The sequence below is a fragment of the Cornus florida genome, unplaced genomic scaffold (genome assembly GCF_030987335.1).
Source record: "Cornus florida cultivar Cherokee Brave unplaced genomic scaffold, ASM3098733v1 CherokeeBrave_3.0.0_Hap2_Chr05, whole genome shotgun sequence".
In the NCBI taxonomy this organism is placed as follows: domain Eukaryota; kingdom Viridiplantae; phylum Streptophyta; class Magnoliopsida; order Cornales; family Cornaceae; genus Cornus; species Cornus florida.
This window is the reverse complement of record NW_026775575.1, coordinates 44797783-44809925: the sequence shown is the minus strand read 5'-3', so window position 1 is coordinate 44809925 and position 12143 is coordinate 44797783. Positions and strand designations below refer to the sequence as shown.

Genomic DNA, 12143 nt, shown 5'->3' with positions numbered 1-12143 from the left:
ACTACAGCCAGGACTTAGAGGGAAATATTTGGCTAATCAGCCATAAGATTGGTCGAATTATAATCAGCCACTAGCAGAAAATCAGCCGTTAATGGTAAATCAATTGCAACAAGAATGGCTAGAATATCAACCTGTTGCTTCCATACTACAACCTTCGATATTCGAGGGGCAGCCGATTGCTAATTAGCCATAAGGCTGGCTGATTTATAATCAGCCACCGGTGGAAAATCAGCCGCTAGTGGTATATCAACAAAAACCTTTGGTACTCGGGGGGCAATCGATGACTAATCAGCCGCCAGTGGTAAATCAAGATCGACCAGTCATTGATCATCCTAACCAGCCAATGGCGGTCGATAATGTTTAGGTGGCTGATATTATTAAGTAAGAATATGATAATGGCTTTAGGTAAATAGGCTGATCAATGTACAAAAAGTCAAAATAAGCCACATTCGGCACTTGAACATCTACCGTATCAGCCAAAAAGGGAGCGGATGATGAAGTCATAGGGGTCGACAATGATCTTTTCATAGCAAGTAGTAATGTGATTGATCAGGCTCCCAAAGGGAAGGTTAATGAAGGAAATCAGCCTAAGGTTGCCAAGAGGACACCATAAGCCATTCCAAATGTCAAGGCTCTCATTCAACATGGTTGCTGCCCTTTGTGGAAGGTTATTAACTGAGGTAAAGTTAAATTTTTTCATTAAATACAAGTACAAACTCGTTTTCTAACAGAAGTGTTCAAGAGATATTAACTTCTCAACGAAGTAAAAGAATTTCAGAATCAAATCTGCCAGATTACCAGAATGCTTAGCCGAAAGTGGTATCTAATCCTCAGCCAGAACCATCATTGGCTGAGAGAATTCTTTTAGCTCATCGTCCTCAACCGAATTTCAAGAAAAGAAAGCGGGGATGGGAACTAAAAAGGGTTAAGTGGAGAAGAAATTTGCGGAAGAAAATAAATTGGCCAGTTATTGCAAAATTTTACATGGCCGATGCAGTGCTAGACGACGAGAATCATGTTCTGTTAAGAATAAATAAAAAAGGGCGACCAGTATCAGCCACAATGAAAACAAGTCTAGCTGATGGGTTAATCATAAAGTTATTTTGGCCGAGGATAATTCTTCATCAGCCAGCTATTGAAATGCCAGATAAAGAATTAAGGAGGGGTCAGGCCATCCTAGCCGCTGACATTCTAAAAACTTACTTGGCTGAGAAAAAATCGGCCATAAAAGAAATATTATTCTTGGTATTTTCGACTGATATAGCTGAAGTCATTAAAGAAAATGACTATTCAAAAACTTGGGATGGCGTACATTCAGAAATTCCATGGGAGTATAACAATTAAAGAAAATCGGCCATCTCCATACTGGCAGAATGTTGTTCTTCCAATAGAGAAGCCAGTTAGATCAGCCCAAATGATATTACATAGCAACTTGATCCCGGCCGATTACGATCACGCCTTACTAGTAAAGTTGGGAAAATTCAATAGTGAAGTCTATCATGGATTTATAAATGGCCAATATTTTGAGGGGTATCAGCCAGCTTTGTTGGAATAATGGAAGAACCAGGATCAGCCAGTCCTGGCTGATGCAAAATAAAGACCAACTTAGAGGTGGTCTAGAAGAAATAAAGTATAGAAGCTCACTGGCTACCAGTTTCTTCCATGTTATAAAAATTCCAAAAATCTTATCGGCCTGAGTGGCCGATAAGACATTTGAAATTTAGGGGGCATTTGTTGGCACCAAAACTTGGCAGCCATCTCAGCGATGATGTGGACCAATGACAGGGTGACAAATATTTTCAACATGGCACCATGAGGATTGGCCATATGGTATTTATTGGAGAAAAATGAGGTGACCCGTGAAATTATATTTGATATATTTTTTGCCTGCCAAGCTAAATGGAAGGTTGCTAAATTTTAGCAACAAATAGTTAACTAGTTCATAGCATATATATACTTACTTAGAAGGAAATATTGGAATTTGGCAATGGGTCAATAAATAAAGCCCTACAAACAAGGAAGGAAAGTTGAGTTATTATATGGAAGCACCAATTTTGACTTAATTTGCGGCAAATAAGGAATATGGGTTTTGACTAATTCAAAGGGAAGCCGGCCATGATGGAGAAGAATCTGTATATTATAGCTGGAGATGGGAAGTTTATTTGAAGAAAAAGACCTAGTCAACATCAAACCCAGTTTGATTTTGAAGAGAGAAAATCAAGGAAGGAGAGATTTTCTAGCAAAAAGTTAGGAAAATTAAGTTGAGAAAGAATTCTATAAATAGGAAAGTTGTAATCCTATTCCAATTTGTCCAGCACCAACCACAAAACATGAATCAAAATTGATTCAATTGACTCTACGTCATTTATCTTTATTTCTTTTGTCCAAATGGCAAATTTCATTCAAAGAATTTAAGTTCTAGCAAGTTATTCTTCTCTTGCAATGCTTTAATTATGCAATTTACATTATCAGTCATTTGCTTCATGTAAATGGATTCAATGGCCAATCTTTGATCAGATTTGCGTCATATTAATTTGGCTAGCTTATTTCATTCTTTTACTTCCCATGTAATTTCCATTCATCCATTTTGTTTCTTGTCATTTCAATTCAGCCATTTATTTTTCATGCTATTTTAATTTAGCCTTCTTTCCTTGCCGTCAATTTAAATTCAGCCCTTTCATTTAAATTACTTTTCTTTAGTAGTTGCATTTTTATTTCTTTTAAACACCTTAGATAAAAAGTCCTTGCACCAAAGCATAAAAGAACTTTGCTGGGAGTTCTTATTAGTCTCTCTCCCACACATTCGCCTAAAAGTCAGCTATCGGAAAAAGGTATAGGCTGGTGTTCGAATCATAATTTTAAGTGTTTTATACAAATACTCTGGCATGCACGCAAGAGTCCATCAACCGGTGTAAGACCCAAAAGTCGCGCGGCCAATATGTTTATACCAGCACTAGCTAAAAAAGTGTTGGTATAGGTATGTTTATACCAGTGCTGGTATAGGTATGTTTTAACCAGCGCTTTCTTTAAAAGCGCTGCTAAGTGCGAAATTTAGTGCCCAAAAACTTGCCGCTTCAATATTATTTCACTTTTTTATTTCTGTAATAAATATATATATATATATATATATATTTATAGAGTAATTCTATTAGAGGAATGAAAAAAACCTTTCAGAGAGATAAAGAGAAAGAGAGAACGAAAAGAGAGAGAAAGGAAAGCTTTCTTATTTTGCATACCAAATCTGTACTTACATAAGGCCTATTTATAGGCTTCAAATCAAGCTTTCCATGTTCGCCACTTATGGTATCTTCCCTTATAAGCCTAAAAAATGTGATTTCATGGATGATCTCATAGATGACTTATATATTTGGGGACCCCATACACTTATATAGATATATATAACACTCCCCCTTGGGGTCTACAATACTACACTAAGAATATGCCTCGTTAAAACCTTGCTAAGGAAATCCTAGTGGGACAAAACCCTAGCCAAGGGAAAAGAGTACAATATTCTTATGTATCTGAAAAATGGTATTGCATAGATAAAAAACTGCCTCGTTAAAACCTTACCAGGAAAACCCAGTGGGAAAAACCTGGACAAAGAAAAAAGAATACAGCATGCCAATACCTCTTTGATCAATTGCTCCCCCTCATTAGTTTAACCCTAAAGATCCTTTAGTTGATGCATTCTAATATTGTGTACCAGCTTCTTGAATGTTGTAGTTGGAAGCATTTTAGTGAATAGATCTGCTAGATTTTCACATGAATGTATCTTCTGAATATCAATATCACCCATTTTCTGGAGTTCATGTGCATAAAAGAATTTTGGTGAGATGTGCTTGGTGCTGTCACTTTTAATATACCCTTTTTTCATCTGTGCAATGCAGCCGCATTATCTTCATATAATACTATTGAGCTATCTTTTATTGATGAAAGACCACATGTTGTTCGAATATGTTAGATCACTGACCTCAACCAAATGCATTCCCTGCTTGCCTCGTGAATTGCGAGTATCTCAGAATCATTTGAAGAAGTTACAATCATTATCTATTTCATAGATCGCTATAATATAGCAGTGCCGCCATAGGTAAACACATATCTTGTTTGTGAATAAGCTTTATGTGGATCAGAGAGATAACCGGCATTTGCATATCCAATTAATTGAGAATTTGGTGCCGTTGAATAAAACAATCCCATATCAGTTGTGCCACGAAGATATCGCAATATGTGTTTGATTCCATTCCAATGTCTACTAGTTAGTGTAGAACTGTACCGTACTAATAAATTGACTTGAAAAATTATATCAGGTCTTGTGTAATTTGCAAGATACAATAGAGCACCAATCGCACTAAGATAGGGCACTTCAGGACTAAGGAGTTCTTCATCATCCTCTCGAGGACGAAAAGGATCTTTCTTCATGTTAAGTGATCGGACAATCATTGGAGAGCTTAATGGATAGGCTTTATCCATATAAAAACATCTCAGAATCTTTTCTGTATATGTTGATTGATGGATGAGAATTCCACTCAAAAAATATTCAACCTGCAGTCCAAAGCAGAATTTTGTCTCTCTGAGATATTTTATTTCGAATTCCTTCTTTAAATAAGTGGTCGACTTTTCGATCTCGTCCAATGTTCCCACAAGATTCAGATCATCAACATATACTGCAACAATAACAAAACCAGATTCTGATTTGTTAATAAAAATGCATAGACAAGTGTGATTGTTCACATACCCTTCTTTGAGTAAGTAATCACTAAGGCGATTGTACCACATTCGTCCTGATTGCTTCAATCTATACAAGGATCGTTGTAATTTTATCGAGTACATATTACATGGTTTTGTTTTATGCATTTTAAATCCTTCTAGAATTTTCATATAAATATCACTATCTAGTGATCCATATAAATATGTTACGACAACGTCCATTAGATGCATATGCAATCTTTCTGTGACTGCTAAATATATTATGAATCTAAAAGTGGGTGCATCAATCACAGGGGAGTATGTTTCCTTATAATCAATACCAGGTCTCTGTGAGAAACCTTGAGTTACCAGTCGGGCTTTGTATCTCACGATTTCATTTTTCTTATTACGCTTTCATACAAACACCCATTTGTACCCAATAGGATTAACATCCTCAGGTGTCTGGACTACTGGTCCAAATACTTCACGTTTAGCTAATGAATTTAGCTCTACTTGTATCGCTTTTTCCCATTTTGGCTAATCATTTCTTTGTCAACATTCTTCGATGTTTTGAGGTTCCGGATCCTCATTATCAATATCAAGAGCAATGAGATATGAGAATATGTTGTCGACAACAATTTCATTTCTATTCCGTCTCGTTTCATAATTTAATGAGATCTCATCATTTTCAAGTACCTGTGCCTCATCAAGGGCCATATCATCATCTATTACCTTTGCCTCATCAATATTTAGTATTTCATCATTTTTAGGTACCTGAGACTTATCAAGAGCCTCTGCCTTATCAAAGGCTATTATCTCAGATTAATTAATAATATCTGTTGCTCATTTTGTGGCCTCTTTAAAAGTGCCAGCTTTTCTTTGTGATTTCCTCTTACGAGGAACAATATCTTTTGCACCGACTAATCTACCATGCTTCAGTCGTGTTTTAGATGCATTTGCTGTATTACTGATAGAAGGTCCCTTAGGGACAGCAATTCGTGCTGGAACATTTGCAGCTAGTATATGTGATTTTATTACTTTCTTTATATTAGTAAATGTATCACGTAATTGATTTGCAACATTTTGCAAGTGAATGATCCTCTGAACTTCTCATTTACATTGATTTATACAAGGATCAAAATGAGACAATTCAAGGGCATTCCAAGTAAGATCATGTTGCTGCTGTGCCTTTTCTCCCCCTAATGGTGGGAAACCAGTCTCATCAAAATGATAGTCAGCAAATCTTGCTTTAAAGAGTCAGAGGTTCAAGATATCTAATAATAGATGGAGAATCAAAACCAACATAAATTCTAAGTTTTTGTTGAGGACCAATTTTAGTGCGTTGGGGTGGTGCAATTGGAACATATACAGCACAACCAAAAACTCATATGTGAGAAATATTTGGTTGTTGACCAAAAACAAGTTGTAATGGTGAGTACTTATGATAAGCAGTTGGTCATATACGAACTAATGATGCAGCATGTAATTTAGCATGACCTTAGGTAGAAAAAGGTAATTTTGTTCAAATAAGCAAAAGACGACCAATTAACTGAAGTCTTTTAATAAAAGATTCAGCCATACCATTTTAAGTATGAGGGTGTGCAATAGGGTGTTCAACATTAATTCCAACTAACATACAATAATCATCAAAAGCTTAAGAAGAAAATTCAGTGGCATTATGAAGATGAATTGTCTTGATTGGGTAATCAGGAAAATGTGCCCTTAATTTGATGATTGGAGCAAGAAGTTTAGCGAATGCAATAATACGAGTAGAAAGTAAACAAACATGTGACCATCGTGTTGAGGCGTCAATTAAGACTATAAAGTAATGAAATGGTCCACAGGATGAATGAATTGGCCCACATATATCCCCGTGAATTCGTTGTAAAAATGGGGGAGATTCAACAATGACTTTTGAAGGGGATGGTCTGATAATCAACTTACCTTGTGAGTAGGCGGTGTATAGATGATTATTTGGTAAGATGATTTTTTGATCCTTTAGTGGGTGTCCATAAGAATTTTTAATAATTCGATGCATCATTATACTCCCCAGGTGACCAAGTCGATCATGCCAAAGCATAAAAAGTTTTGGGTCACACGATTTTTTATGTATCACAGCATTTGACTCAATTGTCCTAATGGTTGTATAGTATAATCTAGAGGAGAAAACAAGGAGTTTTTCTAATATCCGCTTCTTACATGAGGTAATGGAAGTAATGTAGAGATATTCCACATTTCTGTCATTTGCGGTCTTAATATGATACCCATCACGATGCAAGTCTTTAAAACTCAACAGATTTCTCTGAGATTTTGTAGAATATAAGGCATCATTGATTTGTAATCTTGTTCCATGTTGTAAAATGATATTGGCTCGTCCGGAGCCTTCAATTAAGTCAGTGGGACCTGATATTGTACTGACACTAGCATCTACCAGAGTTAGGTGAGAAAAATATTTTTGATCTCGAAGGATTGTATGTGTTATTCCATTATCTACAAGACATATGTCTTCACCATTTCTTTTGGAATTAGTCAGATCCATTCCTATTCATGCAAATTTCTTTATCAGAAAAGAAACTTTTATACCAAAATAAACTTTAATACAAACTAGAAGATAAAAACTTTAATACAAGTAAAAAAAAAGAAAAAAAAAACAAAAACATAGTAGACAGAACATGAAAAGAAAATAGGATTAATTGGTGTGGACATTTCCATTATCAATTAGGAAGTCAATCTTTCCATCACAGTTCTCAAAAAAATCTGATACATCCAGATTTGTGATGTTAACTGATTCATTATGATCAATGAAATTCATTTCCAAATTTGAGATGTCAACTGGCTCATCATGATCAAGGAAATTCATTTCCTTTTGTTTCACCTTTTCTTTCATTGAGGCTTGGTAAAGTTCAGCCAGATGTTTATGTGTGCGACAAATACTTTGTCAATGCCATGTCATGCCACATCAATAACAAGTATTATCATGTGTCTTGGGAGGTTGAGCCACATCCTTCACTTTTACGTGTTTCATTTCATTATAATATCTCCTTTGGGAATATGGTGTGGATCTCTGATTGCGAAAATGTGAGGATTGATATCCTTTACGATAGTAAGAATGATTTCTACTACGACTATATTCATTATTATGGTAGTTATTTTTACCACGACCATATTCATTATTATAGCCATTTCTACCACTATGACCACGTCCACGTCTGCGTCCACGACCACGAAATAAGGCAACATATGTTTCAGGGATCGGTGTCGATCTAGTTGGACGAGACTGGTGGTTTCTTAACAAAAGCTCATTATTTTGTTCTGCCACAAGCAAATATGATATCAGCTCTAAATATTTTTTAAATCTACGCCCTCGATATTGTTGTTGTAAGAGCATATTCGAGGCATGAAATGTGATGAATGTTTTTTCCAACAAAAGTTCATCAATAATTGTATCACCACATAATTTCAATGTAGAGCTGATTTTAAATAGGGCAGAGTTATATTCAGCCACAGTTTTAAAATCTTGTAACCTCAGTTGCTGCCAATCAGCCCTGGCCTTTGGGAGGATAACTGTTTTTTGATGATCATATCTTTCTTTCAAATTGTTCCACAAACACAGTGGATCTCTCTCGGTGAGGTATTCAGTTTTTAGCTCCTCAATAATATGGCACCGTAGGAAAATCATGGCCTTCACTTTATTTTGTAATGATGCATCATTGTCTTCTTTAATTGTATTTCCAAGGCCCATGGCATCTAAATGGATCTGAGCATCCAGAATCTAAGATAAATAATTTTTGCCACAAATATCCGAGGCCACAAATTCCAGCTTTGTCAAGTTTAACATTTTCAGAATAACTAGATGTAACAATATAAAAATATAATTTAGAATAGTATATAAATAAATAAAATGGCATTAAATGAAATAATAACATAATATGAATTATTTAAATAACAAATGTGGTAAAACCAGCCATGGTGAATAAATTATTAAACAATAAAGGCGGTAAAATCGACCATAAATCATTAAATAATAAAGGTGGTAAGATCGACCATAATTAATAGATCATTAAATAATAAAGGTGGTAGAACCAACCATAGTGTGAGCACATATATCATTTAAGTGAACAAATTTATTTTATGAGCAATAACCCATAATTAAACTTTTCTTACCCTTTGGAGTTAGAAATACAATTTTCTTTGATAAAGCAAACTAACCCAACAATCTATTAAAACTAATATCTCAAAATAAATATATAGTTGGGATAGAAAGAGGGAGAGAAAGCTTCTTCTTCAAATCTCAGATGGATAGAGCTCGTGCTGATAATGTGTAATAAATATATATATATATATATATATATATATATTTATTTATTTATTGAGTAATTTTATTAAAGGAATGAAAAAACCTTTGAGAGAGATAGAGGGAGAGAGAGAACGAAAAGAGAGAGAAAGGAAAGCTTTCTTATTTTGTGCACACCAAATCAATACATACATAAGGCCTATTTATAGGCTTCAAATCAAGCTTCCCATGTATGCCACTTAGGGTATCGTCCCTTATAAGCCTAAAAAATGTGATTTCATGGATGATCTCATGGATGACTTATATATTTGGGGACCCCATACACTTATATAGATATATATAACAATTTCGTTAATTTACAATTTATTTTTATCTTTACCAATCTCACTCATCCAAGCCCTAGGTTTCTTTCAGCCTCCCCAATCGCCTCCATCTCTATTCTCGGTCTCAACTCTCAACTTGCCCCCCCTCTTTCTCTCTACAACTCCTCAATTGTCTCCATCTCTATCTTTATTCTCAATTATGAACTCCCCCCCCCCCCCCCTCTCTCTTTCTCTGCAACTCCCCAATCACCTCCATCTCTATTCTCAGTCTCAACTTTGTAGCCGATTCGAAGTTGGTTTACGTTGCAAGTGAAGCTCTTCCACTTCTCCAATGAGTCACTGGCGAAATCGCCAGTCAGGTACACCTCTTGGTCTTGTCCTTCGCCCTTATCATCATCATCATCAAATTTTTAGATGCATATATGTGTTCATATACATCTAAAATGTGAGTTTTTGGTAGAAAATGGTAAATTTTTATTAGCTAATATTTCATGATTTCAACTGGGTCTTTGGTATTATGTTTTCTAGGTTTTGGATTCTACATCAAACAACCTAGTGAATAGTATAATACATCAAACTAAGCCATTAATCTTTCCTTTAAGCTCACAATCCAAACACATCACATGGTTAGAGAATAATACTACTTGCATTTATAAGCATGGAACATCAAACAACAAGCATAGATTATCCTCCCATCTAACAACTAAGGCAACTACATTACAACTAAGCTAAGGGCATGAAAATTAAACTAAATAAACTAAGGGAAAGACACAACCCATCAAGAAATGAGTATGAACCATCAAATAAACCACAATAATATTATATTAAGCACTATGCCTTGGCAATCTCTAGATCCATAGCATCAACACACATAGACATGCATCAATAACACAAAAACTAGAGATAAACACATGAACATCTATTCTAGCATACATAGATATATGGATAGAATGAAATGATCAATTGGAAGTATTAAACCACACAAATTATTGAATAAACAAGATTCATATATAAAATAAGTGTCAAGACAATATTTCAACATAAGTTCCCTCAAAATACAAAGCATTAGAGTCAAGAAGGCATGCTTAGGGCTAACTCTAGCCCCAAGAAGATGTTTAGCCACTCATTGAAGTAGCCATCCAACCCTCAAGGGCTATCTCCATGGTAGGAATGACCTCTTTCTTGACGAAAACCCTAGAAGAATGGAAGAACTCCTAAGAATGTATCTCTAGCCTCTCATTCTCTCTTTTCTTCTTCTCTAAGAATGTTTCTAAGTATCCTTTTGTTTGTGAATAAATGTTTTTCTTAAAATGACTCCAAATCCTTATATAGGTAGCTCAAGTGTCACACCAAATGGTCTGGACTCGTGCATAAGGGCTCCTCCAATGATTACACCATGAGACAACTTTTAATGAGTTGGAATTTGATTTAATTCGCATTTGAGAGGGTTTGATCGATCGAACTGTGTAGAGATCGATCGAACTGAGGTGAGATTCATTATCTTTGACGGCACCTTTCTGAATAAAGATAAATCTCTGAGATATTTTGGGAAAGAGACAAAAGTGGTAGGTGGGGTGGTAGGTGTGGATAAGATCGAATGTTTTCGATCGATCGAAGAATGGTTGGATCGATCGAACATGGTGGAATCTTTTGGATAAGGACAAAAGCTTGGATCCATCTTGAAGTATCCAGATCGATGTTGCTCTGATCGTTCGAAGAAATGTTGAGATCGATCGTACTTGCTGATTTTCACACATTGCTTCATTTTGCTTCCACTTTGCTCCTTTCTTCCATCCAGCTTGAGTTAGCTTCTTTAATGCTCTTATTTGGTTGAATTAGCTTATTTTTGGGATAAGTACCTAAAAAGGCCAATAACTAAAAATTAGTCTAAAACAGAAAAATAAGATAGATAAATGTCCTAAAATACCTAAGCTTAAGGGATTTAATTGCGCACTTTACAGTGCTCATCACACTCCCAAACTTAAATATTGCTAGTCTCTAGCAATGAACTATGAAGTAAAGGAATGAAATGAATGCCTATACAACTATGAATCTAGAAAACAATAAATGGATAACGCCATTTTTATAGGGAACATGATTGCATTTAGTATATGCAATTAGCCTTTTAAACCCGTAGGTTACCCCTAGTGGACGAGTGAAGTCTGATATAAGCCAACATTCTTCCTTGAACCTAGATTTCTACCATTTTTAGAAGATAAGGCTCTATGCGTTGAATTTTCACTCATACTTTCGTACAATTGCCACACATCATTCTCATGCTTGTCAAGATAAGAGCCACCCATAGATGCATCAACCATACCCTTGTGATTATCCGGCGAACTTTCAAAGAAATATTGAACTAGTTGCCACTTAGGTAGGTCATGATGTGGGCATTTCCTAAGCAAATCATTAAACCTTTCCCATGCCTCATGAAACATTTCCCCATCCCCTTGAGAAAATTCACGAATGGATGTCCTCATAGCATTGGTCTTAGAAACCGGGTAGCACTTCTTCAAGAATTCTTGTTGCATTTCTGCCTAAGAAGTTATTGAAAAAGGCCTAAGATTGTTAAACCAATATTTTGCCTTGTCTTTAAGGGTAAAAGGAAAAATTTTGAGTCTTAACACTTCTTTTGGCATGTCCGTGTATTTCATGGTGGAACACATTTCAAGAAACTCACCCAAATGCTTGTAAGGTTTTTCACTTGGAAGTCCGTGATAGTTAGGAAGCATTTGAATGGTTTGCAATTTAATCTCATAATGATGTGCTCTAAATGGGGGCAATTGAATGCAAGTAGGTGCATTGTATTTATTAGGCACATAATGGTCTCTTAAAGCAAT

The 12143-nt window shown here is 35.5% G+C and overlaps 1 pseudogene; it reads left to right on the top strand.

Annotated features, from left to right (window-relative positions):
* The first annotated feature begins 11679 nt into the window (after positions 1-11679).
* On the top strand, positions 11680-11777 carry LOC132310630 (small nucleolar RNA R71; annotated as a pseudogene).
* Positions 11778-12143: the final 366 nt, after the last annotated feature.